At 43.0% G+C, this 27,276-nt stretch overlaps 1 long non-coding RNA gene across 1 annotated transcript in view; it reads right to left on the bottom strand.

Moving 5' to 3' along the window:
• Nucleotides 1-4,566: 4,566 nt before the first annotated feature.
• The window catches only part of LOC139796693 (uncharacterized), a 58,573-nt gene continuing 35,863 nt past the window's right edge, over nt 4,567-27,276 (bottom strand). Inside the window, exon 3 of the long non-coding RNA XR_011726099.1 lies at nt 4,567-4,780. This is a non-coding gene — a long non-coding RNA (uncharacterized lncRNA). The remainder of the gene's footprint in view (nt 4,781-27,276) is intronic.

The following is a 27,276-nucleotide window of genomic DNA, read 5'->3' as shown; positions in this document are numbered from 1 at the left end:
CTTTCTGGGAGGGGAGGGAAAAGGTTGAATAGCCTTTTCAAGTCACATGAAAGTTTCTAGGATGAATGTACGATAATTAGATTAATAAGTAGCTTAATTTATCACAGCTAAGGATTTCAACAGCCACACATTAGAGCAAGAAAAAAAAGATTAGTGTGATTCCAGTTTGTAAAAAATTGTACAGAAACTTGATTAACCTTAAATACAAAGTGCCTTTCTTTTTGTGTGTAAATTCAGTAGTTAAGGGGGGGGGGGACACTAAAATAATCAGAAAAGTCCTGTTTTGTTCCTTTGTGTTTGCCAGCTAATGAGAGATATCGGGGTTGTACAAAACAACTTTTCCCCGTGAGGTTATTCTTCCTAGAACATGGATTTAAATAAAATCTGCAACCCCTTCCGCTGCTCATAGACCCTGAAGATCTGTGTGGGGGCACGAGATAACACGTGGAAGGGTTAAAAATATCTCTAGCATCAGCCATTTTCATTTTAAAAAGAAAGAAAATGAAAATAGGTGAAATATAGATTTTGGCACGGTGCTAAGTTATATTCACCTTAGTCCAGGCACCAAAAAAAAAAAAAAAAAAAAAAAAAAAAAAAATGAGCAGGAGCCTACGTGGCAGGGAGAGGAATGGAAAACAGGTGTAGCTGGTGGGATGTGTGCAATTATTAATGACAATTAGCCAGGCAACAGCCAAGCACAACCTCTACAGCACAACCCCACTTCTCCAGGGCTCTCCATTGCTGCTTTCAGCCTCGAATCCAAAGTGCAGGAGCAGAGCAGCGACTGGGTGTGAAAAAACCCCTCAGTCACCCATGGGAGACTGGTGTAAAATATTGTCAGAGCTTCCTACTTTCTCCTCACCACCACTTCTTCTTCCTTACAGGACAATCCTTTAATAGAGAGTGAAATCTGCTGTGCTTTTTGATGCTGCCATCCACCGCCGAGGCCGCTTTCGGCGGTGTCATTATTTATCAGCGCTAACGTCAGATTCCATTAATCCAACTCCTTTAAACACTTGGATCACAGCAGACAAAAATGCCCAGTGCTTTTTCATGAAGGAGGGAAGAGTCTGGAGGATGGTGGGATGGTTGCTGTCAACGCTCAAGGGCTACTGTCATTTTGAGGAGGCCTAATGTAAACCCAGTGGTAGGGAGAGGCGAGATGCTGGGGTTTGTGACTCCCTGTCCCTCTCTGAAAGGGGGTGAGAAGGGGAGGGTGGGTTTGTATTTGTAGGAAACCACAAAGGAAACTACTCAGAGCCTAAAAAAAACCCCAACAACTCAAAACAACCCCCCCTACACAAATTAATAACTAAAAAAAAAAAGTAACGAAACGGGAAAGGAGGGCGGTTTCTTTAATTTTATGTCCCACTTAAGAGATGACTAAGAGCACTAATGAAGGGGAGTGTAATTAAGACCAGATAGTGCCTATTGCACATGCCAAAACGTCAGAAAGGTTAACTCTGGCAAAGAGAGATCATCCAAATCAAAGAGGCTGAGGGCACTCATGCATCGGGCTGTTTGATAAGATTGATAACTGTAACCAGTAGCTTAGGAGAATCGATTCCCACTGTCGGGGATCTCTCTGGATGCTCTCATCTTTTCTTCTGTTTATATGAAAGTGAAGCTTTAAAAAGATGTTTTATCATCTAATGGTGGCTATGACACACACACACAGTTACAAACGGAATCTTTTTTTTTCATCTCAGAAGGGAAAATTTAAGCGGGGCAGTGATTCGCTTTAATTATGGATATTGAACAAATTTGAGGAGATGAGAAGAAACTTGTTTTTCAGCCCACTGAACCCAAGTGCCTGCCTGTAATCTAAAATGGATATCTAATTATTGCTTAACATTATTTATTTAGGAGGAGTTACGACCTCTAATTTGCCTTTAAATGATTAATTTAGTGTTTGAATAAAGCTCCTTTTATTTAATAATGTTTTCTTTAACCAATCTTCACTAATGTCAATAAACTCTTTGTTTAACCTTCTTAAAGGAAACATTTTCTCAGCTCTGAGACAATTATGAATTACCACAACCCGTATAGAAAAATGAGCTAAGTAATTATCTAATATTATTGCAGTGTGCTTAAGAAGAGAATATTCCACACCAATAATGTAAAACCGAAGAGAGGAAACAAGCTTTTCTAAATACTGAGCATTTTAAGCAGGCTGCCTCTATTTGAGGTGATAAGGCAACACAGAAATACCCCAAAATACTCATAGCTTGGCTAAATAAACTCATCCACCTGTAGTAGCATGCTGAAGTGCTATTTGGTTCAGGTCCCAGGCACAAACCAAACAGCACAAATAGAGAATCATAGGGAAATTTGGGTTGGAAGGAGCCTCCAAAGGTCATCAAGTTCCATTCCCCTGCAGTCAGCAGGGACACCCTCACCCAGATCAGGCTGCTCACCTTGAATATCTCCAGGGATGAGACCACAACCACCTCCCTGGGCAACCTGTGCCACTGTTCCACTATTCTCCTGGTAAAGAACTTGTTCCTAACATCCAGCCTAAATCTACTTTTCTCTATATACCCATTCCAACTGCACAGAGATGGTCAGATGAAATGTGGGTGCCCTTCTCCTCTCCCCAGCCCTCAGCAGAGCAGCCTCACCCATGCCAAGGGTGACTTTGCACCACCACTGTGCTCCCTTCACATCCAGGACCAGAGGGAATGAGCTCAGATATGGGGGCACGAGAGCACCATTCATTGCCCCAAAATGCTGTTCCAGACCTTTGGCTATTTTCTGAAGCTGCCTCTCACATACTGATATCATGACACATGTATTTTACTTTATAGTATATACTGGCCACCAATTTTGCAAGAGAAAACCTTTTGGGAGCTCAAGTGTGACTTCTGTGTGTTAATTATTGAGCACCTTTTCTACATAGTGAATTATGCTTGTGAAAATTCATGTGCTCTCATGGTCTTGCTGAAACCCTCTGTTCTTGGCTCTTAATACACCAGAGCTGGGAAGATCACAGGAAAAAATAGGCAGCATAAACAAAGACAAATTGAGGTCCAAGAAGCTACAGAGGAGCAGAAGGTAAGTAATTGAGGGGAAAAAAAAAAAAAGAGAGAGGCAGAGCTTCAAGCAGGAGCCAGATGAAATATAAAAGCCAGGAGAGAGAGAAAGTGGTGAGAAGGATCAAGAGAGACTTCAGAGACTGTACAAAAATGGAAGGAAGGAAGTTCACAGACTCAGAGAAGTTGATGCTGCTCATCCAAGAGCAGCTCAGGCAGGGCCAGCTACAACAGGATGCCCAAGACCATGGATGGAGACTTCATCCACATCTCTGGGCATCACTGGATCATCTCTGATCCAGTGGTTAACCACCTTCCCAGCAAAAATGTTTTCTTATGTTCAGCCTGAGCTTCCCGTGCTAGTGCATGGGATGAGCTTGCAGTTCTGAGCTTGTCTTATTGTTGTCCCACCAAGGAATGTCCCCAAGAAGTGAACACCAGGCTGGTTTATTGTTCAAGTGGGACCAAAGTCTGAAGGTGCTCAGGAGTGACTGGAGAGCACTGGGATGGAAAGTGTTGAGGAGGAGAAGAGGGGGAAAAAGTGCCCAGGTTTGAATGAAAAAGGATGAGCAACAGGAAGGGGCAGCAGGAAAGCCACAGAATTGTAGATGTCGAGGAAAAAGGAGAACAAGAAAAATGGGGGGGCAGGGGGAGGCAGAGATGAGAATTGGTAGGAGCTCCTGGGAGTAAGAAAGGAGACTGAGGAGAGACTGGAGATCAAAAGCTGTACCTAATTGTATTTAGAATTGAATTAAGAAAACACTTAACTGTGTAATTCTTATTTTGGGGCTCTTGTGAGGTGTGGTGGGTCAGTTCGAGCTGCCTGGCCCCAGATCATGTCCCCAAGCTGGCAGTAATCTGAGCTCCAGGAGGAGCAAAGCTATGTTGGTGTGACTCCAGCATCTTCCTTTCATAGCATCTTGCTCTCTCCCTTTTTTTGGGAGGTTGGGAGCACAGCAGCCATTTGGTGGGACTGGCACAACCAGCCAGGAGGGGAGCTCCCTGCCTGCTGGAGGCTGAGGGGTGACCCAGGGACATCAGCACTGCTGCTCACCCATCACTTGAAAACACCCAGCTGCTTCCTGCTCTGCAGTCATTTGATTTATGCCCTGACCCAAAAGATTCCCCTTTGGCTTCTTCCTTCTTTCAAATCTGGCAATGAACATTTGACTATTTATTTTCAGAAATTTTCCTATTATAGTTTCAAAATTTTTTTTTTTCACAACCATATGGACCAAGACCTCATTCAACTTTTAGATGTCTAAACCAAATGAAAACTCTAATCCCAGATCCCTAGTCCTTGCAATACAGATCTAGGTTGACACACTGGGATGGCCAATTTGCAGCCAACTTGGTAGGAGGAATATCTGTGCCCAGCTTATGCCTTCTCTCCCCCCCTTGTCCTGACCCTTCTCATACTCCATGCCCTGAAAACACAAAATATCTGAGGCCACAAAAAAATGGAGTTCTCCTGATACCATTAATACAAGCACAAGTCTCATTTAACACTCACCCAAATGCTGACCTCTGATTTGGCTCCAGAAAATGAAGGAGGAGGACTTGGAAGACCCCCAGGCTTCCTTCCAAAGTCAGCAGAGTTGTGAGGAGCTGCCACCAATGTTGGACCAGCACATCTGGAATGAAGGAGCTTTGAATCCTGCCTTCAGCCCTGTGGGCTTCTCTTCCCAGGGAAAACAGCTGTGTCCACCAGTCCAGATGTTCAAAGAGGGACAAGAATCCTACAGCTCCTGTGGGAAAGGTGAACGAAAGGCCAGTGAGCAACTAAACCCCTTAAAATCTTCAGACTGTGACCCAGCAGGTACTGTTGCACCTGACAGCTGGACTACAGGTAAATGGGCTGATGTGTTTGTCCTCCTTGAGTTCACACCATCCCCTTCTGAGCCCAGGAGTGTTCAGGAGGGATCTCCTTTTAAATCCTGTTTCCCCTCAGGCTGCTGACTCCAGGAATTGTCATCTGCTCATTAAGGGTCAAGAGGTGCCTGGTTAAAAAAAGGTCCTACCCCACTTTCAGAGCAGCATGGACAAGTCCCTCAGGACTTGCTTGGCAGCACAACAACAGCAAGAGCTGACCCACAATACCCACCAGAGTCCTCCAAACATTAGGAGATGCTTGTCCCACCAGACACAGGAGGAATTTTCCCAAGAAACACCCAAAAACCTCTGCTGGAGGAGACAGGTGACAAGTCCTCTGTTTCAGCCTATGTGCAAATCTCAAACAGAGGTAGGACAAACCCCATATTTTTAATTATTTCTTTTTTAAAATCATGGTATTGTGACTCTTTTTTAAAATCCCAGACAGGCAAGAAGAGAATGAAGGATTTCTTGCACCCACCACCTCTGCAGACACAGCCCTTTAAGAAAGCGTTAAGAGAGTTTAAGAGAACTTGAACTAAGTACAAATTCACAAGTATAATTGAAGCAAAAACCTCTGGCTAGCAAAGATTTTACTTCTCTTTTTCACTTCCACTTGCTTTTAATCAGCCCCACAAAATTCCCCCTGCCTGCACGGGTGGGAATAAGTAATATTGTTTGATGAATGAATAAAATATCAGGTAGGAAGTGCCTTGTTTGTCTGTGTCTTCATTATCTCCTTCCCTGTCCTGCTGAGTTAGTGCCTGGACTGGTGTGTTTTTCCTTGCTGGATTTTTTTCATTTACTGTTTGGTTTGTACCAGCAGTTACCAGCTGGGAGCCCTGGCCATAGGTTAAGATTGAAGGTGTTTGATGCTGTACAAATATCAAATGAAAAGATAATCCCTGCAGAATTTGGCCAGATTTTGGGTTTCCCTGAACATCTTTCCTTGCTAGAGCCTTGATCCAAAATTTAAACCTGAAGCAGGGAATAGCTCAGTTGATAAATCACCTTTTTTTCTCTTCTTCCCTTTTGCCTTATGGAATTACTTACACCATTCTGGATATTTTTTTTTTTAATGGGGCTGCAAACTCATTTAGATTATGTTGGTCAACTTTTACACCAAAGTGCAGAATTTGGAGCTGCTCTGAGGAGGGGGGAAAAAAAGCCAATTCCAGCCATTAGAGGAAAAAAAGTTGATAGAAAATTTCAAAACACAAAGTGGTTTGTGAAGGACATGCCAAACCCCTTCAGAGGGAGAAACCCTCTGCCTGGAAGAAGGGTGCAAGAATCTGTCCTTTCAATTCCCTATTTTTCCAGCAAGGGCTGGTAATCTCAGATTATTTAGCAGCATCTCATTTTCAACTCTCAAAAAAAATGCTTAAAAGCCATCAAAAAAAAACCCTCTCTCTCAGCCTGTTTTTGTTTTGCTCTGGTGTTTGTTTTCATCTTAACATTAATTGCCCCATAACGTCTGCTTGGTTTTATCAATTAGCCTTTGCAGTGGGAAAATATTTTAGTGCCTAATACAGCATAATGATTTTTTTCCCTATTTGCCAAGGGGGTTATTAATAAATGTCCCCACTGGGGTTACAACTCCGGTGCTCTGGTGTTTGCTTTTGGGGAAATGAGGGATTGGAGGAAAATCCTAACCAAACGCAGCTATAATTAGAGAGGAAGCAGCTGCAATTAGGAGTAGATGTTCAACGACATTGAAGGCACTGGGGGACAAACCTCCCCTCGACTCGGGCAGGGGTGGCAGCAGAACCTGCTGTAGGTTTTTCCTACTTTTCCAGATGTTGCATCAAAGATTCACGCCATCTGCTCAGCCGATTTCTCCGAGGAGGAAAAAGGGGGTTTTCAGCAGAGGAGTTCTGGCCCAGCAAAGCCACCAGCAGACTCCCAGAGCTGGGATTTCACCCTGATCTCTTGCTCCTCACTATTTATTTAGCCTGAACCACTGCCACCAGAGCTGCTGGGATCTCTGGTTAGCTGCCAGCCAAGCAGCCCCTTCAAATGCCACATCTCAGTGCACATCAGACATCCACTCTCTTTCCCACGGAGTCCTCTCCTGGGGCTCCAGGTACTCCAGGGTTTGAACAGAGAAGCCTGGCAGACCTTGTTCTCCTCCCTGCTGTTACAACAGACTTTGTTTGTGGAGTCAAAACCAGAGCCCATCCCTTTGGCTTTGCTGCCTGCTACAAATCTAAATTCTCTGTTGCTGGGAAATGAAGCAGCGAACAGGCTGTCCCAGCAAAATCCAATCCTCTCATCAGATATGAGGGTCTGGAAAGCCAAACTGGAAGGAGTTCTGTCCAAAAATTCAGGCTGAGTTAAAATATTAGTGCTTGATTTTATCAATTAGCTGAACAACTTGATTAACAATAAACACTAGAGCAAGGACGTACCCAGAATTAAAAAAAAAACAACAGCTGGGCAATGCTGCTTAATATGGCTTTTAGCTTAATTCATCTCACTGCAGAAATCTCTAATTCTCATGGTCTGGTTCCTGAACAACAGCTACAGATGTAACCTTATGTCTTTCCCTGGGCTTTCTGGTAAAAACACAAACCCACAAACAATTACTATTACAGCACTATTAGCTTTGAGGATTTAGAGCTTTGTTTTTTCACAGAAGAGCTGGGAAGTAATAGAATTTGCTCTGGGGAAAGCTGACCATTCCTTTGCAAATCTCTGAAGGGCTTCTCATCTTGGGGTCCTGTAAAGGCACCCATGTAACTCTTTTATAGAAGAGAGGTTATGGCCAGCAGGAGTTGGGGTGACACCTCCCATCCCAGCCTCTGCAGAAAGCTGAAAAAAAGCAGCAGTAAAATGCAAGGATTTGCCACACTCTGCTCCTCCACCACTTAAGTGTAATACAGTGTGATCCATCATAGTGCTGGGCCCACAAGAAAGCAGATTTCCCTAAACACCCCAAAAGTGCATCCTTTCTCATTCCTGCAGCCTGCTGAGCACCAGGAAAGTCACCTAAATGGGGATGGGGCTTTCTCTGCTCCTTCTCTGGAGCAGCATCTCCTCCAGATCCTGGATCTCTCTGTTTTGACCAGAAGAAGAGCTCTGGTAGACCTTGGCCCTGCTGGTTTTCCAGGGTGAAGGAACAGAGATTAAAAGTAACAAAACCCAGGACCCAAAGATTATTTGTATTGCAAACCAACCTGAGAACCATGCACAAAGGCCACTGCAGTACTGGAAGAGACAGCCCTGCCCTGCTGAGCATCTACACCCATAGGACTTGGTGGGAGCAGCAGGGATCCATCACCAGCATTTTTGAGACAGGGAGCACCATCCCTGGAAGGTGGGTGAATTTTATCCTCTACCTGTATTTCTAGCAAAGCATCCAGCAGCTTGACAGAGGAGTTGGGAAATGAACCTACAGGACAACAGCTCAGCACTTTTCCCTATAAACCAAATATTTCTGCCTTGGCAGAAAGCAATAGTGATGTTTCCATCCTCAGGAAGCATTCACTTCACCTGGCCAGGCATACACCACAAGTAGATATTTCATCAAAACCAGAACCTTTCCCAGTTACCATCAAAGCATCAATTCTACTGACAGAACCATTTGGTTCCTTTTATTTCCTTCTTATCCTTTCAGTGGGGGAGATAATTATGTGTCTCTCCATTTTATACCTTTAACCACGCACACTCTAGTTGCACTGTATATATGTGCATTATAACCTTTAATACTCAAAGAATTATTTGAGTTTTAAAGGGGCAAACATTATCCTAGGGACACATGTGTAGGTACAAATGTGTATTATTCCACCTGTGGGTAGACCCATGCACACAAAAAACCACGAGACCCTCTCTAGCTAAACAGAGAGCTAAACATACATGCTATATATGTGTATTATAACCTTTAATACTCAAAGAATTATTTTAAATGCTGTTTTAAAGGGGGAAACATTATCCTAGGGACACATGTGTAGCTACAAATGTGTATTATTCCACCTGTGGGTAGACACATGCACACAAAAAACCACACGAAACCCTCTCTAGCTAAACATAGAGCTCAGCCTTGTGCCCTTTCCCCACCATGCTTAAGGGTGCAAAATGAACACAGAGCTTTTAAAGCTATTTTTTTTTTTTTTTAACCTTACCTCCACCAGAAACAGCACAACCTCACGCAAGGGCTTTGACACAGACGTTAATTTTCACTCGCAGCTGTGGCAATTAGAAAGTGTACTTAATAGAGTGTCATGTTAATTGTTGCAGAGTTAACCAATTTCTCCATTTAATTGTCAATTGATTAACCTATTGAAATGGTAAGTGACTCAGTTTCCTTCCAGAACAAACAGCAGCCACATATTGTAGCTTCATCCAGCTGGAGGGGGTACTCTGTGATTTGCTCAGCTTCAATGTGCTGGTATTTTTCTACACCTCCCTGAGCTTTTAATTAGATGAGCCAATTTTACATGTATTTGTCTGCTGGAAAGGTTATCTGTGCTGGAGCTGACCTGCAGAGACAAGGTTGAGGCTCGCTGTCTTAATAGAAAAGGTTTTCAGCTATGACTGCTGTACTTGATTGCATTGTGATGGTAATTAACTTGAGACTTTGCCTCCCTCAATGTTTTTTTGTAGCTTTAACTATGCACTGAGATGTTTCCTCTGTCATATATATGCACTTATTAAGCTCTTATTGGATTCTAATATGCATGCAAATAGTTGAGAGTTTCTCAAGGCTAATACTACACTATGTAGATTGTAGTGCCATTAAGTCACTACAAAGATGTAGCCCGCAGCAAACTTACAAGTTGGGCTTTTTTTCCCCTTTTCTGCGAGTGTGTGTGAGAATTCGATTTTCCATTTCTGTGCTTTTTCTCAACCTGGAGGAGAAAGAATTCCCTCCACCTACTTTTTGCTCATTTTCATCCGACGGGTCCCGCACACGCGCGCGGCCCTTTTGACGACTTTCCCTTCCCCGACGCCCTTTAAAAAAGTGTTTCCAAAGGAAGATCCCGATGTCCTTCATTCAGTTTTTCGAGTCAGTTTGTAATCCAACCCTGACCCAACTCCTTTCTCCAGGCGGCCTGTTTGAAAGCCCTTACTATCTCCCGTGTCCCTGCGTGTTCTTTTACAGTACGGCGCTGTCGTTTAATTACGAGACAATCCCCCACAACTGAGCAAGCATTTTCATCATTGATAATGTTGGTAGCAGGCAACTGAGACAAAATGATTACAAACCTATGTTGCGCTCAATAGTCCTTTAGAGGATTTCTCTCTTAATAGTCCTGGCTCATTCATGTTTGGTTCAGTACATTTGTTCTTTAAAAAAGGCGTAGATTAGAAGAGTTTCAGGGTAGGTTAATAACTCAACTGAAAATGGCTGCTCGCATTGTCCAAGCCTGTTCCTGCAGTTGCCTGGTGCTTTCTTCAGTTCTTCCACACTGCAGCTTTGGCCCAGTTGGTAAACAGCTTAAGTCCAGACATCTTTTCATTCTCTGCGCAGCGGATTGAAATAAAAATGCATATAAGTGGCGACTGACTGGCGCTGGGCTGACAATAGCCTGTAACATTATGCAAGGGTATTTACATAGGAATAAGGCCTTGGTAAAGAAGACAGGGGCAATTAATGACTAGGGCCACACATATAAGGAAAGTTTGTCCAATCTTTTCTTCAATAAAGATCTTTTGTAAAGTGCTATGGAAACTCATGGAGGCCCCCAAACAGATTAGGAGAGGGACTTTTGTGGTGGGTTTTTTGGTCTTTTTTTGTTGGGGTTTTTTTTTGGGTTTTTTTTTTTTTTTTTTTGTGTGTGTGTAGGTTTTTGGTTTTGGTTTTTTTTTTTCTTAAACTTTAAGTTAAAAAGGGCCAAATTTTGTAAAGGTAAAATGTAATTCTCTGGTTTCCAACTTTTACTATTGTGACTTTCCCCACCCCTCCGCCCCTGTCTTTTAATGGGAATGAGGTTTTGTGGTTTTTTCCCTAGGAGAACGTGTGGAATAAAGAAATAAAGTGAATTATGTTCAAAAGGAACCAGGAAGAGTGCTGGAAGTGAGGGGTCTGGTGGAGATCTGTCACAAAGCTTGACTCCTCCTGCTTAGCACAGGTTGGGGCTTTAAGCTCATTTGTAAGCATTTAGGGCCTGATTCTGATCTCTCTTACACCCCAGCAGCCCTGCAGGGGCTGTCAAAAGGGTGTCCTGGCAGATGCAAGATAGGCAACTGCTCCTTCCAAATTGGACTTTTTCCTTCATTTTGTCTGGATGGATTTGGGCATGAGTGATTTTGACAAACCGAGGAAGCCCCACGCTCTGGCTCTGGGTTGCAGAACACCAGCAGTGCTGCAGGGACCTAGCCCAGGGCAGAATTCAACCCCCAAAGCTTTGTCTTGCCAGATGGGATGGTCTCAAAAAAAAAAGAATGAGCCCATCTCCCTGGGGGACACCAGCCAGCATCCCTTCAGGGCAAAGATGACACAAAAGAGTCCCAGCTGATGATGCTTCCTCTACCCACCAGGACTTGAGTCAGTGGGTGTGCACAACTTGGGGCAGTGTGGACACATTGCTTTGGGTCTGGAGCCATCACCACCATGATGGGGCTCCTAAGAGCCTCTTCCCCAATGTCGTAAGCTCCTTCAGTGTCTTTTTTTCCTTCTCTCGAAACCCAAGCCACCATCCTCTAAGTTTCCCCCATCCCCATGGAAGTTTTGGGGACAATGTTCTTCAAAGCCTACCAGGGTACATCTGTTGATGGCAGCTTGAATATGCCCAGTTGAGCTGTTTTTCATTTGAGGCTCATCAGTTGGTGTTTAAAGACTTTGCCCTTATCCTAATGATGGTGGAGGGTTCCTTGGTTTGGGTTAATGCTGTCATTTTTCACACCTATTGAGAGATCTGAAGATGTTTATTTGGAAAGAATAGTGGGGATCCTACTGCTCAACCCATTGTCTATGTTCAAGAAGTCAGTCCTTTGGTGGATATGAATGAGGAAAACCCCATTGATTTCTCTGCCAAGCTTTACACCATCTCATGGTCTACATCTGAATTATTTTCCTTTTTATAACAGAATATAACTCAAAGAAGAGAGAAGTAAATTTCCGAGACCCCATGTCATGCCACTTTCTTTCTTCAAAACAATTTCAAAGATCATCTTTCCAATGGAACATAATTCCTAAAATCCTTTCTGGACATTAAAGAGGGGGAAATAAATGTTAATATCACAAGTGTAGGGCTCCTATGAGAGAAGTGTGCACAGAGTAGAGAATGTGTTTCTGCTGCAGCCCTGGAAAGCTGCAGAAATCAATGCTTCATTCAAGGCTATTGATCAGTACTAAATTAATTAGACTTCAAGGCTTATGGCAGTTGATAAGACAACTTGTTAATTTAGTCAATGATAGTGTTTTCCCTAAAGCAGCAAATACCCTCTTTCTCAGAAAAGACATTTCTCGCACTTGCTACCATCCTTTCCCTCCCCAACCCCCACCTCATTTATTTAAAAAATTCACTTTACATTTAAACTAAGATAAGAATTGGACAGGGAGATCCTTCTATTTACCCCTATTTGCCTTCTTTTGCTCTAACACTGGAGCAAGGTGTCGATAACATCTGATGTAATTTAATAGGATGGCAGCGTAACATTTAGCTTTTCCACCCCAACCCATTGATGCTGATTTAATTTGGGAAAAAACTGGTGGGGAGAAACTAGTGGGGAGAGGAGGGAAGAAATGCACTTTCAAGATTTTTTTTTTTTTTTTTTTTTTTTTAAATGGCAAACCTAGAGGTTTTGCTTCCCGGGCAAGAAGGATGCTCATGGCCACTGACAAAGGCACAGGCGGTGCTGGTCCGGAGAGTGGTGAATGAGATGAAGGTATCCCAGAATCCCTGGACATGGGGCCGTACTTCCTGCTGGCTGGGAAGGACAAAAGGACAAAGCCAAAGGAGTGCTGGGGTCCCACCACCAGCTCTTGGAGGCACCAGTCTGCTACCAGCAGCACTCCAACCCTCGGAGAATGCTAATAAGCCACTGAAGAGCTCAGCTTTCCTGCCATAATTCTATAGCGCCGTCGAGGACCCCATAGTGTTCACTAAATAAAGACAACTAATTGAGAATTTTTTGCACATTTTGCTCAGTGGACTTGTTGTTCAGGCTGTGGGTTGGGGAGAATGTCCCCTACTGACAACAGGGGCTGATTGTTTTGGCAGCCGCCGGGTTAGCGCCATTTCCCGGGTCTGGGGCTGACTTTCAAAGTATGACAAAAATGTTTAATTTTGGAATTTTTTTATTTATTTATTTTTTTTAATTACATGGCTGGGAATTATTTGGGCTTTGGAGAGAGTAGGCCGTCCCGTGTTTGCGTGAAAAAAAAAAAATAAATCAAATAATTGCTTGCAAAGTTTCTCAGAATAAAACCCTTGGTCTTTCTCTTTTTCTCCTTGCTCTCTTTTTTCCCCCCTCTCTCTCTCTCTCTTTCTTTTTTTTTTTTTTTTTTCCCTCACTGTATTTTCCATGGTGAGGCCTACATTTTTGTGTCTGCAGGTGACACTTTGATTGAAACTAAAATTAATAAATCAGCTGAAAAGCTCACACCTACAGCTCACAGCAGGGCCTTGAAAACACGGTTATAAAGGGAGCTTTATGCCCTTGTGTAAAGAAGGAATAAATTACAGAAGCACTTGTTGCCCTTGGACTCGATTTTCCTTTGCAGGCTGGTATCTTATTTTTGGAGCTTATTGTTAATCAACAGGTTCCTTGTAGGTTTAGCAGGTGACTTTGCTATTAATCTCCTATTTGACCACTATAGCATATTAATGAGCTAGGCTTCTGGATGTGGCTGTCTCCAACACAAGGAATTAGTTTAAAAGGTGCACTCTTTACTCAATTGCTCACAGTTAACGATGCTGCAGCCCAAATGCAAAGTAGCATTTTCTACAGCTTGTGGAGCATTAAGAGTGTTTTACTAACATTATGTTCCTCACTGTGCTTTTCTTCTCTTGTATACTTATTTCTTCTCCGTGGAGGGCTATTATCAGGCTTACCGGTCCTTCCTTCTCTTTATATTTTTTTGGGGGGGGGTTTCTTCACTTTTTATTCTCTTGACAAAATCAAGAAATTATATATAAATGACGAAATGATATCCTTCCCTGATTAATGTGCACCTTGGTTTTTAATTAAACAATTCCAGAGCTCTTTGGAGGTACCATTGGATTTCAATGAAATGCTCGGCTCCACGTTTCTCCTCGAAACTAGCTTAATAAATATCATTATAAAGTGCAGGGATTCAACCAGCCCCATTTCACCTTGTATTTTGGGTCTGATTTAAGCTTGGAGTGAGGATACCTATAGGGGTACTTTAAGAACGTAAAGAAAAGCTGAGGATTTAAGACTTAAATTTGTAATTACCAGGATCTGCCGAAATACATAATATTATGAGCCAGGCTCCAAAACACCCTGGTGGAAACAACAGCTTTGTTGTAATACAGTAATTTCCACATTCCAAGGAATGTGCTCTGCCAGAGATGGTTATTATTGGTGTTCCCTTTCATAACTTTCAGATGTGTGGTCTACCTCCCAAACAGATAGATTTTCCTATTTAAATCAGTGCTGTCAGGCTTGTGCTTGCAGATTCCTGGGCGTTGGGTTTGTGGGTTTTTTTTAACAAGGACTTTTAGAGGCAATGGCATAGTTGTGTCAGGTTAGATGTCAGCCTTGAGTTTTACTCTGAACCGTAAAATATCTGTCTTTTAAAGATTAAGGTCAAAGTTATCGTGTTACTGTAGTCTGGTGGTTTGCTATTCCTCTTCTATCTTCTTTTTTAATTGGGATTTATATATATATATATCTTTTTAAAATGCTAGTGGAGTACATATAAGAGCAAAGATATTTAAGGTGCTGCTAATATCTTTACCATAGCAGCAAGGGTTGAGTGCTGGCCCCATCCACATCTCCCAAAAATGTCTGTGGAAGGAGATACATAACTCATGCTCAAAGTCACATTCAGATTTCTTTATATTTTCAGTAATTAATGTCAATTCAAGCTACAGCCACCACAGGGTGCTCAGTTTGAGCCTCTGGCAGGGGCTGGGGGCCCAAAATGATGCACTGGAGAGAAGCATCCCCATGGGCATCCAGACATCCCCAGTCAGGGGGGAGAAACTATGGGGGAAAGATGAAATTCATCTGCAGAGCTCACAGTGCCTTTGCCTCACACCAAGTACAGTGAAGGGTCGTGGTAAAACACCCAGAAAGATGCTCACAAGCCTGGATCCCACCCCAGGTACTCCCAGCCCAGGATGCATCCATCTCACCCCTGAGTCTCCCCAAGGATGACCCCATCGGGCTCATTTTCAGCCACAACTCAAAAGAAGTTGTGAAGTTCTTAAGAAAAAATTCAAGTAGTTCTTCTAGTGAGATCTTCCCTATTGCAGACAACAAATTACCTGACTTTGCTTGGAAAGAAAAAAAAAAAAAAGTAGGAGAGTGAGGTTTTTCAGTGCCGACAACACACAGTAATTATCATTTGCTCTATTTTTTTTTCCTCTTTTTTGAAGGAACAACCTTTTAAACAGCTTTGTTGGATTTTTGTCCAGAGTTTTGGCACTGAGATCTTGTTTGTCAGGGTTCAAGGAAGGGCGGATTTTTACTGCCCAGGCACAACCCCCTATAAATCAGATTTTCCTCGTTAAAACACTGGCAAACCCTTGAGTGAAGTGGTGTGAGCAGGGGCAGTTTTAGCACTGGTTCTAAAGAGGAATAGTTAATGCAACACAGTTTGGGAGCCCTTCCCTTCCCCAGCCCCCATCTCCCCCATCTACTTACAGCACAAGGAGGTTTGAGCTTATTTTGTCTTTTCACAACTTAGCAAGATCAGACACATTTCTGCAATGCATATGCAGATTTTACCTCTTGTTACTTTCTCTAATGAGCTTTCACTTAATCAATTTGACAGTGGCCTTTCTTCCTTTTTGCTTGGTATCCACTAGGAAAGTATTCAGGAAAAAGTGTTAACAGTTTCAAGGGGTATTAGCAAAATGAAATGGTGGCACAGCCAAATCTAGGAAGATCATAAGAGTGCTTTATGGAAAGGGGAAAAAAATAAAAGAAAAAAAAAAAAAAAAAGAAAGAAGAAAGAAAGAAAAAAAAGTTAAAATGGGGGATGTGGATTTAACAAGGATGTTTGTCTAGGAAATGAGCAGGGCTGAGGACACAGCTTTTGTTTCCCTGCAAATAATTTTAAAATAATGCTAATAATGAGTAGAGAAATCCTGATTTTATGTGATTTTCTGGGGATATAGAAACAAGCACTGTCCCTGATAATATGTAATCCTTTAGAAAATAAAAATATCCTCTTTAATGAGCTATTGGATGGGGGTTCTAGCCACAGCCAATCATCCAGATCAGGAATGCTGAAGTCCTAGTGACATGCAGAACCATGGGAAGGGATCCTCAAGAGCTGCATCAATCCTGCATACCCAAGCTCTCAAAGCTTGTATTTAATATATTTATTTCCTCTGTGAGGAGGTTTGATTCAAAAACACCTGTGAGGGCCAGGGATTTGTATATTTCAGAAAAGTTGGTGGTCAGAGTCAGGGTCATCTCTAGGAAAGGACAAGTGGTGATGATGTTCCAGCATCACTGGGTTCCCTGGGCCCAAGGGATGTTCATGGAGAATATTTGCTACTTGGTTGTGGAGTTGGATGAGCAATCTGCTGCTATCTGGGAGCCCCAGGAGAGAGCAAAGGTGCTGTGCTGCCTTGACCAGCCAAGCTGTGCTTCTGCCTTCTCTTCAATTTGTGCCAGCCCTTAAGGACAAATGACTTTCCCTGGGGGACTGGCTGTCCTGGAGTGTGAGTTCCTTTCCCCAAAAATCTGCCAGCTCCAATTTATCCCAATTTATCTAATTTATGAGACAAAGGAGTCTCTCCAGCAAGGAGAAGCCAGGGCACATGGCATCTGAAGGTACCCGAGCACTAAAATGGAGCTGCACAACCAGTGCCCTTCAGAGGGTGAAAAGCAGAACCAGACAAGGGAATTACTCCCAAAGTGGAGGTGTTGCATCTCCCTGAGTGCTTATATGTCCTCAGTGTCATCACTAAGCTGTCTCATCACTGAGGACATCTGAGGAATTAAGTTCATAACAGAGTCCTGACAAAGGACTGCTGACACATCCTGACACATCCCTGCTGGTGAGGAACACAAAGCTTTAGCTGGGGCTTTCAGGTAGGTGGCATGAGCAGAAGGAAAATGTTTACTGGGAATATGATCAAGAAGCCCACTGGAAAAAAATATTCAAAGCCTAATGCCTGTGAACCAGCTCCTTCAAAAATATTGGCCCATGAGATCCCAGCCCAGCTTGCAGGATTAGACCCCATGCAGGGAGTGGGGCTGCACCAAAGAAAGATTTTTTTTCTCCCTCTTGATGAAATCTGTACCTTGATGCAATGGAAGACACAGCCTTTGTTTATGGATTTCCATCCTTGGGTACCATATTCAAGAGTTTGCTGTGAGTTCAGAACATCATGAGTGGGAAACTCATGATTCTTGGCTAAAAAAAAAATACCATCAGCCCAGATCCTCTCTAAGATGGAGAAATAAATCGATAATAAATGGTATTGCCAAGAGGAAAGTCTCCTCAGGACTGAGCACAAAACCTACACTAGCTTGGAGATTATCTTAACAGGGAATTGAGCCTCCTTTGCTAAAAGGAGCTGTGGTTCTGTGATGTGGTTACTACCAGGTGTAAGCTATGGCCATGGTTCCTTCTCCCTGTTGTGGCACAGGCCTCTTGCATGACCTCAGGTGGGCCTCTCATCATCATAAAAAAAAATTGGATCTTCCTGCCCTGCTGAGATGTAAAAATAAACATGGAAAAAGAGAAATGGTCACAGAAATGGGAACTGAATGGATGTCTGAGATGTTTAACCTGAAATTACCAAAAGGGTGCTTGTGTTGAAAGGGGTTGTCTCCAAGTCTGAGAATGGTGACATTTCTAAAGGAAAATACAGACAGTCCTCTACCTCCATCTGATGTTTGGTTTCTTTTCTAAAATGTATTCCCCCCTTCCCTCCCAAGCCACAAAAAACCCACTTTTCCATCCAACACTGACCAGCTCCATCATGAGCCACATCATAACCAAATGAAATAAAATGTGAATTTTCCCAGTGCCAGAAAACTGGTACAGAAAAGTGGCTGTCATTACTCAACACTCAATCTACTTTTTGACATCATTGCCTGCAAATTTAAGGATTACATCCCAATAAATTTCTCCAAGTCTCTGCTTCAGTAAGCTGGGTTCTAGTAGCATCACCTTTCTGTATCTTTTTCTTATTTTGTGTGCTTATCAGGAGAAAGAATCCAGCACTGGGGAGCTGAACCTTTCAGGTCTGCAGAGCAAAGGGGGATGCAGGGACCCAGAGAGGCTTTAGCTGAGCTTTGCTTTCCTGGCACTGTTTCTATCTGAAAACAGAGGACCAGGCCACTCTGGAGCCAGAGTATTTGCTCCAAAAAGACTTTTTTTTTTTTTTTTTTTTTCCAAATCACTCTTTTCAAATATTTTATTCTGCTCTTATTTTTAAGCCAGGGTCCGAAACCTTTAAATGAGAGGCAATTTTGTTTTCCTAGCTGTCAGCAATATTTTGGCTATTTTAAGAATGTAGGACAGGGTTAAGGATTAGTACCAGCATTTCTTTTCTGTGTATCAGAGCTGCTTAGCAGTAATTAATTAGGACATTGGGTTTTGTACTCTTGGTTCAGGTCATTTGCCTATGAGCAGCTCAAGCCTTTTACAAAGGCACGCTGCATATGTTTCTGGGTACCTTTTTGAGAGAAGATTTAAATTGGCCAGATGAATAATACTTTGCTACAAGTGTTTTGCCCTAGGCAAAAAAAAAAAAAAAAAAAAAAAAAAAAAAGGTTTTTCTTCATACTATCATCGCCCCGAGCTGGAATCCTCCAGCTTGATGTGACTGGTGTTATACTGTCACATGGCAATGATGTAAGAACAGGAGCTCTCTGTGTCAGACAAATCTGGATTTAGGGGAATTATAGCAGATGTTGCAAAATGGCAACAGTTTAGCAAGTTCCTTTCATCCCGGGGTTGGGAGGCAGGTCCACAAAGTCCACCCAGACAGAGAAGAATGTTATCTTTGATCCCTCTCTCTCCAGGGCAAGGAGGCTCCACCGAGGAGGGATGTTGGAAATAAAAATAAATCTACAGTAGCTGTTTGTTTTTACAATATGGAAATGGGACATTATTTATTCATGCTGTTTGCCCAGACATGTATAAAAGATTTTTATCTGGGGGGGGGAGGGAGGGGTGAGCATCTATTGTGTGCTATAAACAGATTAGAGCATTCAATATTAAGATTAATGGCACGGAAAAACACTCGGAAATTTGTGAGTGGTTTGATTACAAGGAAGACTCAAAGCTTCTCTCCTCCTTGCATCCAAGGACTGCAGCACAAGCCTGGTCTGATGCCAAGGAAATGAGGAAGGAAAGAATATGATTGCCTCCAATATAGTAATGGAAAGCAAAAAAGTTATATATTATGGCATTTCGTCATTTTATGCATCATTTAGGGCTTTTTTTTTTTTTTTTTTTTTTTTTATGTGGCAGAAATTGGAAATGTCTCTGTTCATCTGCTCCTCCTCCATTTGGGTAAACGGCTCATTTATAGCTGTTCAAAAATCAAACATATATGATGAGAACCACGACCCTGTTTAAGACAAGAAAGCACCACCTGCAGTGAACAAAACACAACAGTGTAGGGCAAGTGGTAATTCTTACCATGAGTTTAAATCTGATTGGAATTTGGTCAGAATTTGCAGGATTTGTCTTTAATTTGTTACTTCGTTACACATAAAATAAAATAAAATAAAATAAAATAAAATATTAAATAAATTTGGTGACAGGCACAAAAGTACCCCAGCCTTTTATTAGGTTTTAATTAAAAGTCCTCCTTAGCACCTTGCAGCAACAGGGATGGGGTGATGTACAGCATGGATGTGGCTGCTCACACTGATGGGGCACAACCCTCACCCCCCATGCTCGTGGCCACACTACCCCAAAACCACCTTACCCTGAATATCCTCAGACAGTCCTACCCAGTTTCTACCCCCAGAGGAGATGAACCAGAGGGTTTTGTGCACCCACACAACAGCAACTCTGTTTTGCATCAAGGTTCTGCCTTGTCTGAGTGTGCAATATTCATTTTTAAGAGTAAGAGCTCAGCTGGATTCAGTTCAGGACAGTATTTAAGAGCATGCTTAAATTTAAATATTGAAGTCATGATGTTGCACTTCGGGTCACACACAGACTTAAAATCTGCCCATCCTTTCATAACCTGCCTGAATTTGGTTCTAGCCCTGCACAGCTTTACAGTGAGGGTGTTGAAACACCAGAGAGGTGCTAAATTCCCCATCCCTGGAAAAATTCCAGGTCAGGTTGGACAAGGCTCGGAGCAACCTGGCCTAGTTGAAGATGTCCCTGCTCACGACAGGGGGTTGAGCTAGGTGTGAGCTTTAAGAGGTCCCAGTCTGAACCATTCTCTGATTCTATATGCTGCACCAAGCCTGATCCTAACAGGAGAGGCTGATGGAGGAGATGGTTTCAATCATCTAACACATCTTTCCCTTGGGTGCCTGAAGCCACCTGGGTTATGTGAGACATAATAAGGACCAAGCTGAGAGACATTTTGTCCACCGCCCCCTTTGGTGGCTTTTTGGTACCATCCTGCAGGAAGAAAGCACCCCCAAGCAGTTCTGCCCAGAAGAGACAGAAAAACCCTTCTACATCTCCAGCCCCATTTTGGATGCCCCAGAGGAGACCCACAGCAGCCATCCCAGTTTGATTCCAGCACCCTCTTATTTCTGTCTCTGGCCTGACCCTGGTCCCCTACCCTCCAGATCAAGATAGTGTTTGCTAGGCAAGAACTTGACTTTTGTCCTTCTAAACACACAACTTACTACACACCAAACCATTGTGTAGGAACTTCAGCCCACAGGGAGCACCACAAAACCCATGCCTGCAGCTCCTGGTCCATGCAAGCAGTAAGTCTGCTTGGCAGGGGACCCTTGGGGTGACCCTACACCACAGAATTGACCCCTCAGCATCTTCTGCATCCTCCCCTCGAGCCAAAACCCTACCAGTGAAAGGCTGAAGTGAAAACGTTGCCAAGCACAACAGAGCATGGCCCACCTGAAGCTTTTCATTGCTTCAGCCACTCTCTGCCACAATTATGGCGTGGCCAAAAAGGAAAAAAATATCAATTCTCCATCACAGATGACAATCATAGCACCAAATCAGTCGTGTGACTTAGGCTCCCAGTCCCACGTGCTGGGAATCAGAGGTGTCTGAAGGAAAACGTGGGATCAGCACACATTCCCATTCAAGGCCCCTAATCTTGTCCACACTCAAAATGGCACCAGCTAAAATTGGTTTTCAATTGATTTAAGTTCACTGGCACAAAGCCCTGTGTAGACATTCTTAAATGGGTTTAAAAATGGCTTATCAATTTAGCTTAAGACACTTAGTAGCTAAACTAAGCTAAATCGGCATAAGCCAGGTTTAAATTGATTTATGATGTCCACAAAGAGTTTTGCACTGGTTTAACTAAATTGCTTTAAAAACACACCGCCACTTTAGCCTTCAAAAGTGAGTGCCTATGAGTGTAAGGATTTAGGGGAAATGTCTTCAAAAGTGCCTAAATATCTGAGGAGCTTATGCCCCTTTTCCTTAAACAGACTTGGTCTTTTCAAAACCAGAAACTGTCCCTTTGTAAATGCGACTCCCAAGTGCCCCCAAAAAGAGAAATAAAATAATAAATAAATAAAATAAAATATAAAATTTAAAAAGGAAAAGGGTCACCTCCTCTTCCATAGAGTAAATTAGGGAGATAGTCCATTTTACATCTGCTGGAGTAAAGCCAAGCCCTGCCCCAGTTTTTTCAAGGGAAAGCCAAACCAGGTTTGGGGAGGCTTGCATGAATTTTTACTGCTAGTTTGGGGTTTTTTTTGTTCTGTTTTGTTTGCTTTACCTCCTTAGGTATAGTAGTTCTAGATGATGATACCCATACATTGCAATAATCCCATCCCTGTTCACAGCATCCCTGCACCCTACAGTAATTCGGGCTCTTATGTCCACATGCATAGGCACAGTTTGGAAGATATTTGAGTGCTTGTAGCCACATCTGTTGTTTTCTCTCTTAATGATTTGTAGTTAGCCAAAATAATAGAAAGCAGAGCTGTTTCATATTGGCTTGCCTGACGTGAGCCTATCTCAGTCAAAATGTTTATTCTGCAGCACTCCCACTAGCTCTGGAAATTCATGTATCTCTATGTGTTTGCGTGTTTTGCTTGGCTGGGCACAAATTATGCTCTCAACTGGAAATATCACAAGTGTAAATAATTTGGAGACGTAAGTGTCTGAGCAAAACTCGTGTAAAAGCTATTTGTTTTATGGATTTTGATCTCCAAAGTTTAAAATATGAGCAAACTTTTCATTAAAGGGGTTTTTGCCATTTGTTTGAACACTCCTGGAGTAATTGGAAATGCAACAATTGTTTAAAAAGTGGCATTGTCCGTGAAAAGATTTAGTGAGGGATGAAGAAATTTCTTGAACCTAAAGACATAATCTGGTGATCCAATTCTCCCCACTGTGTCCATTCCCGTGAAACTCCATTTACTTTCTCCTACCCGTCCCCGGCTCCCCCGCATCCCACCTAACCAATCCTCTAGGTTTCCCACATTGTTTCCCCTTTTGTCTTTTCAGTCCAAACAGAAGAACAACAGACAAGGTTTCGAAGGGCAGGGAGCATCAGGGGCTGGAAGAGAATGGCTAAGATGAGGGTCAGAGTCCTGGCCCTACTGCCAACAGTTACCAGGGTTTGTGCTGCCTGGCTGGGCAGTGTTCAAAGACTTTGCTGGGCTTTGTTCCACTGTGTAGGGATTAGGCCTGGCGGTCTGAGAATTTGCCTTCTAATTAAAAAGGATAAAAGATAGAAGTAGCATTAGACTAAAACATAGCAGTGATACTTCACAGGCTTTTTTTTTTTTTTTTCCTCTTTTTGGCTTTTTTTTTTTTTTTTAAGTCACAAGACAACGCACGAAGTTGTCAGGTTGGTTTATTTCCTTTGTTTTTCTGCGTGGTTTGGGGAAAAAAAATCAGAATGAAGAGAAGGGAGGGGAGGAGGAAAAAGTTTTTGAAACTCTTCCCAGCTGTTCCATATGGTGAGTGAGTGAAGGCTGAGTTTCTCTCTGCACTGTGGCAATTTTCCTCGCTGACGATTGCATTTATTGACAAGGATTACACCAGCTGCCTTTAATGCTGTACCAAAAGGTGAGGGAATTCCCCATGTCATCTCCCTGGCCAAAGGAGTCTATAGGAAAACTGGATTTCTTCTTGCACAACCTCTCCTTTCATTTTTTTAATTTTTTTCCCTCTTTTCAGCTCCCATCAGGGACATTTAAGAGCAGCCACACACTCAAACGAACCGGGACGCAACGAGAGAAATGTCAGAGGCTGAACCCAGAGACTTATAGCACCACTTAAAAAAAAAAAAAAAAAAAAAAAGAAAGAATAAAGAAAATCATGGAGCAGGAAGGGGAGGCCAAATCCCCACAAGCTGTTACTCGTGTGAGTAATCCCATCTCCAGCAAAAGCCCTATTCAGGGCAGCCAGCCCTACGCAGGACGGTGAGGACGGGCGTCAATCCAGGGTCTGCCAACCCGACAAGGGCTGTTGGAAGAAATCCCTGCTGCTTACAACTTGATCTCCCTTTAAAAACCTCCTCGGAAGCAGCAGCTGGGGGCAGGGGGAGCAGTGGTGGTTTTTTTGGGGGAGCTGACAGCCCAGGACGGCCGCTTGTGCCCTAAGAGAGAGAAGCTGAGGTGAGCAGTTGCGTAAGGGCTGCTGATGAGATTAAATTAATTACTTTTCAGGAGGGGGGAAAAAAAAAAAAAAGGAAAAAGGAAAATAATTAAAAAAAAAAAAAAAAAAGAGAGGGTAGGAGTTTGGTGGAAGACTTGAGAAGCTTTCAAAGCCACCGAGCTCGGGTTGCAAGCAAGGATAAAGGAATGCCCTTTTGTTCCCACACATCTCCCGTTACGTCACGAGGAGCCCAATTTCTCCTGAATTCTGGCTGACTATGCACGTAGTAAAATAATTTGGAAGAGACAACAGACCAGGCGAAAATTATTCACAGCAGAGAGTCCCTGCACTTCCTCGTACAGGATCCGAATGGGAAAAGCATTTCTCCCAGGAAAATGTTTTCATTCATTAAGATTTTTGTGAGAGTTTTCATTCCTCTGAGACAGTAAAGATCATATTCAACCCGTGCCATAGAGTGAGAAGAAGGGAGAAGACTTGAAAGCATCACTTGGGCAAAAACGTTGCTGTCGTCAACAAAAATAAGTGCTGTCAGACTGCTGTGAGTTAGCTCGAAAGCAATACTAATGTGGCAAATTATCCCATTGATTTTAGGCAGGGTTCTTCATCGATTTTTGCTTAAAAAAAAAAAAACCAACAAGGTAGCATGATACAGCCCATGATGGTGAACTTCTTAATATCGGTGCGTCTGTGAAAGGTTAAAACCAGACTTCTCCTCCTGTGGGTTCCCTGAATTTTAAGGATGTGGAAATTTAATGAAACCTGCCTGCTTTTTTTTCTGGGTATCAGCCTTTGAAAGGAGACCTGCTCTTCTTTGCTGAATTTAGAAGCAAACAGATTCAGCATTCCTGGCAGGACAATATTCCCAGCTCCTTCCAGGCCTGTGTACAGCTCCTTTCTGCCTCTACCCAAGAGCCCCAGATGCAGGATTGGGGCAGGCTTTGGTGCCATGATCCATCTTGTGCTGATTTATGTGCTTAATGTCATTTCAGAGAGGCCAAAGCAAGGGAAAAAATGTCCCCCCTCCCATTTTGTATTCCAGAGGACCGGTGAGAACGGGGAGGAAATCCCCAGTTTCTCCCATGATGGGCGGGGGGAGCCCCACGAGGTTTTTCAGCTGATTTTGTGGTGAGGAAGAGGAATGAAAACCCCTCAGAGAACAGTTGCTCAGTCACTGTGCATTCAGACCTCCCCATGCCTCCTCCTCCTCCTCCTTTGGTGCTGCTCCTTCTGCTGGGCTCAGCTTCTTCCTGGGGGGAAGGATCCTCACATCCATTTTCCATGGGGCAGGGCAAAATATGCAGGCAGCAAAGAGGAATATCTTTTTTTTTTTTTTTAAAGGCAGAACCCAGGAAGAAACAAAACAGATCTATTTTGGGTCCTCTTCAACACCCCCAAGAGAGGTGTGAGTGTTATTTCTCTGTTACTCCGCACTTACTCACCGAAGGAAGGAGACAATCTGAGGGGGCTTTAGATATGAAAAGGCCTTCCTAATATTTGCATTATCATCAAGGAAAATATTTTTAAAGGCCAACGGAATATTCATTTATATTTATTTGCTTAATCTAATGATCCATTGTGATTCTCCCTTTCATCTATTCTTCCCTTGATGAGTGTGTGGCACTCCCATTAAGATTAATAGCGGTTTCACATGCACAGTCAGGGGAGATTAGACCCCTGCCCCGGCCTCCTGCCAGCCCCATGTATGTCTTTGGATTCAAGCTCCAAACCCTCACTGATGTTGGTGAAAGAGCCATGTGTACAAAAAGCCCCAATCCTGCCCGGTGCTGAGCATCCTTCCAGCCAGCCCCAGCATCTCGAAGCAGCACGGGGCACAGCGAGCTCCCCAAACGCATTTATTATGCTGTAAAGTCTGGGAACTGTCTGGGGAACGTATGTTTATGTGGGGGTCACTGTTCCTCTGAGCACGAGGAGGGGATTTTCATGACAGACCAGTCTAGAACAGCATCTGGGGGCCAGGGTGGGGTGAGCTGGGACCATTTTCTAGCAAAAGAAACCACGCAAACCCCTCCTCCGATCACACGCGTTGCCATCCTTCTAAACAAAGTTAATTCCATGTACAGAAATTAATGTTTTATGGCCATTTTGCTTCTTCCTGGGCGTGCAACAGGGATATTTTGAAAATTAAGTATATAAGAAATCATCTTCTTCTACCAGGCAGGGATTGCTGAAAAGCCCTGGCATAGGAGACCTCCTGTCCCCTTCGGTGGGATTTGGAGCAAGAGCCTTCTTCCAGCAGCATGAGAAATACTTTGCTAGGGTCCCAGCCCTGCAAGAATTTGTACCCTTTGGAGAGGTAAAAAGCTTTTGAATAGCCCTGGTGCAAAAAACTGCTCCTAGGTGTAAGGTTTATTGCCAATAAGGAGAAGAGGCTCATGCTACGTACAGGGCCCGATGCAGAAAACATTTTCCTTTTGCTGCCTGATGATTTTGTGTCATCTTTTCATGTGCAACCTGCCAATATCCCCTATTGCATCCCAACCCTGACCTCGTCAGAGTAAGCACTCCAGCTGCTCCAGTCCTCCTACCATGGAAGATTTTCTCCTCCAGTATTATGATATTTCTGGAAAATGAAGGATTTACTGATTACTGCAGCCTCTCCGTGTGATTTTTTCCAAATTACCAACACTGCCCCGTGCCTCAGTTTCCCCAGGTGTATCACGTGTGGTGATACCTTTGGCTTTCCAGCAGTACCACAAGAAAGAAGTGAAACCCACACAAAGGTTTTAGAGCTTGACAGATGTAAAGAGCACTTATAATGATGTTTCTCACCCTACTTCCTATATCCAACCAGATTCTATTAATAATTTTTACTGCCCCAAAGCGCTGAAAACCACTCAGATCCAGACCAAAGTCAGCCATATAAAGAATAAGGAAGAGCCAGAAAGTGGGCAGGAGTCAGAGGCTAGCATGGAAACTGCTCCACCATCTGTCCCCTCGGCTGGCTCAAAAGATGTCTCACAATTAGAGTAGAACTGAGTGTATGGCATTGTTTTCCTGCATTGTTTTCAGGCTTCGTTCTTGCTCGTTGTAGTGACCTCATTATTGATTTCTGGGGCTTCCACTTTGAGCTTCTGCATCTTTAAAAGCTCATAGCTGATGGGCAGGAAATAAATTTTATATTTATGTCATGCTGCCAGTATCAAGGCATCTATCATATGTTATCACACACTGGATAATTATGTCCTGACAGCATTTACAGGTATATTTGAATGTAAATATTTTCAGAACTCCTCTTTAAATATTATTATAGCTATTTACAGTATCAGGCACTAAATCTATTTGATCGATTAGATAGATAGGAGTAGCTGATGAATATGTATGGTTAATCAAATGCAGTATGTCTTTCAGATTTTCTACCAAGTAATAATGAGAATGAAATATACATTTAATTGCTGTGATTACGGCCGCTGCTCATGAGATGTTTTAATGAGAGAAAACAAACTGCAAAATTGCAGCTATTTCAGTAAATGCTCAGAACGTGTGTTTTAATCTCTCCAGGATCAT

This window comes from Heliangelus exortis, chromosome 5 (assembly GCF_036169615.1).
Source record: "Heliangelus exortis chromosome 5, bHelExo1.hap1, whole genome shotgun sequence".
NCBI classification, from domain to species: domain Eukaryota; kingdom Metazoa; phylum Chordata; class Aves; order Apodiformes; family Trochilidae; genus Heliangelus; species Heliangelus exortis.
The sequence above is the reverse complement of the archived record's forward strand: the minus strand, read 5'-3'. Positions and strand labels throughout refer to the sequence as shown.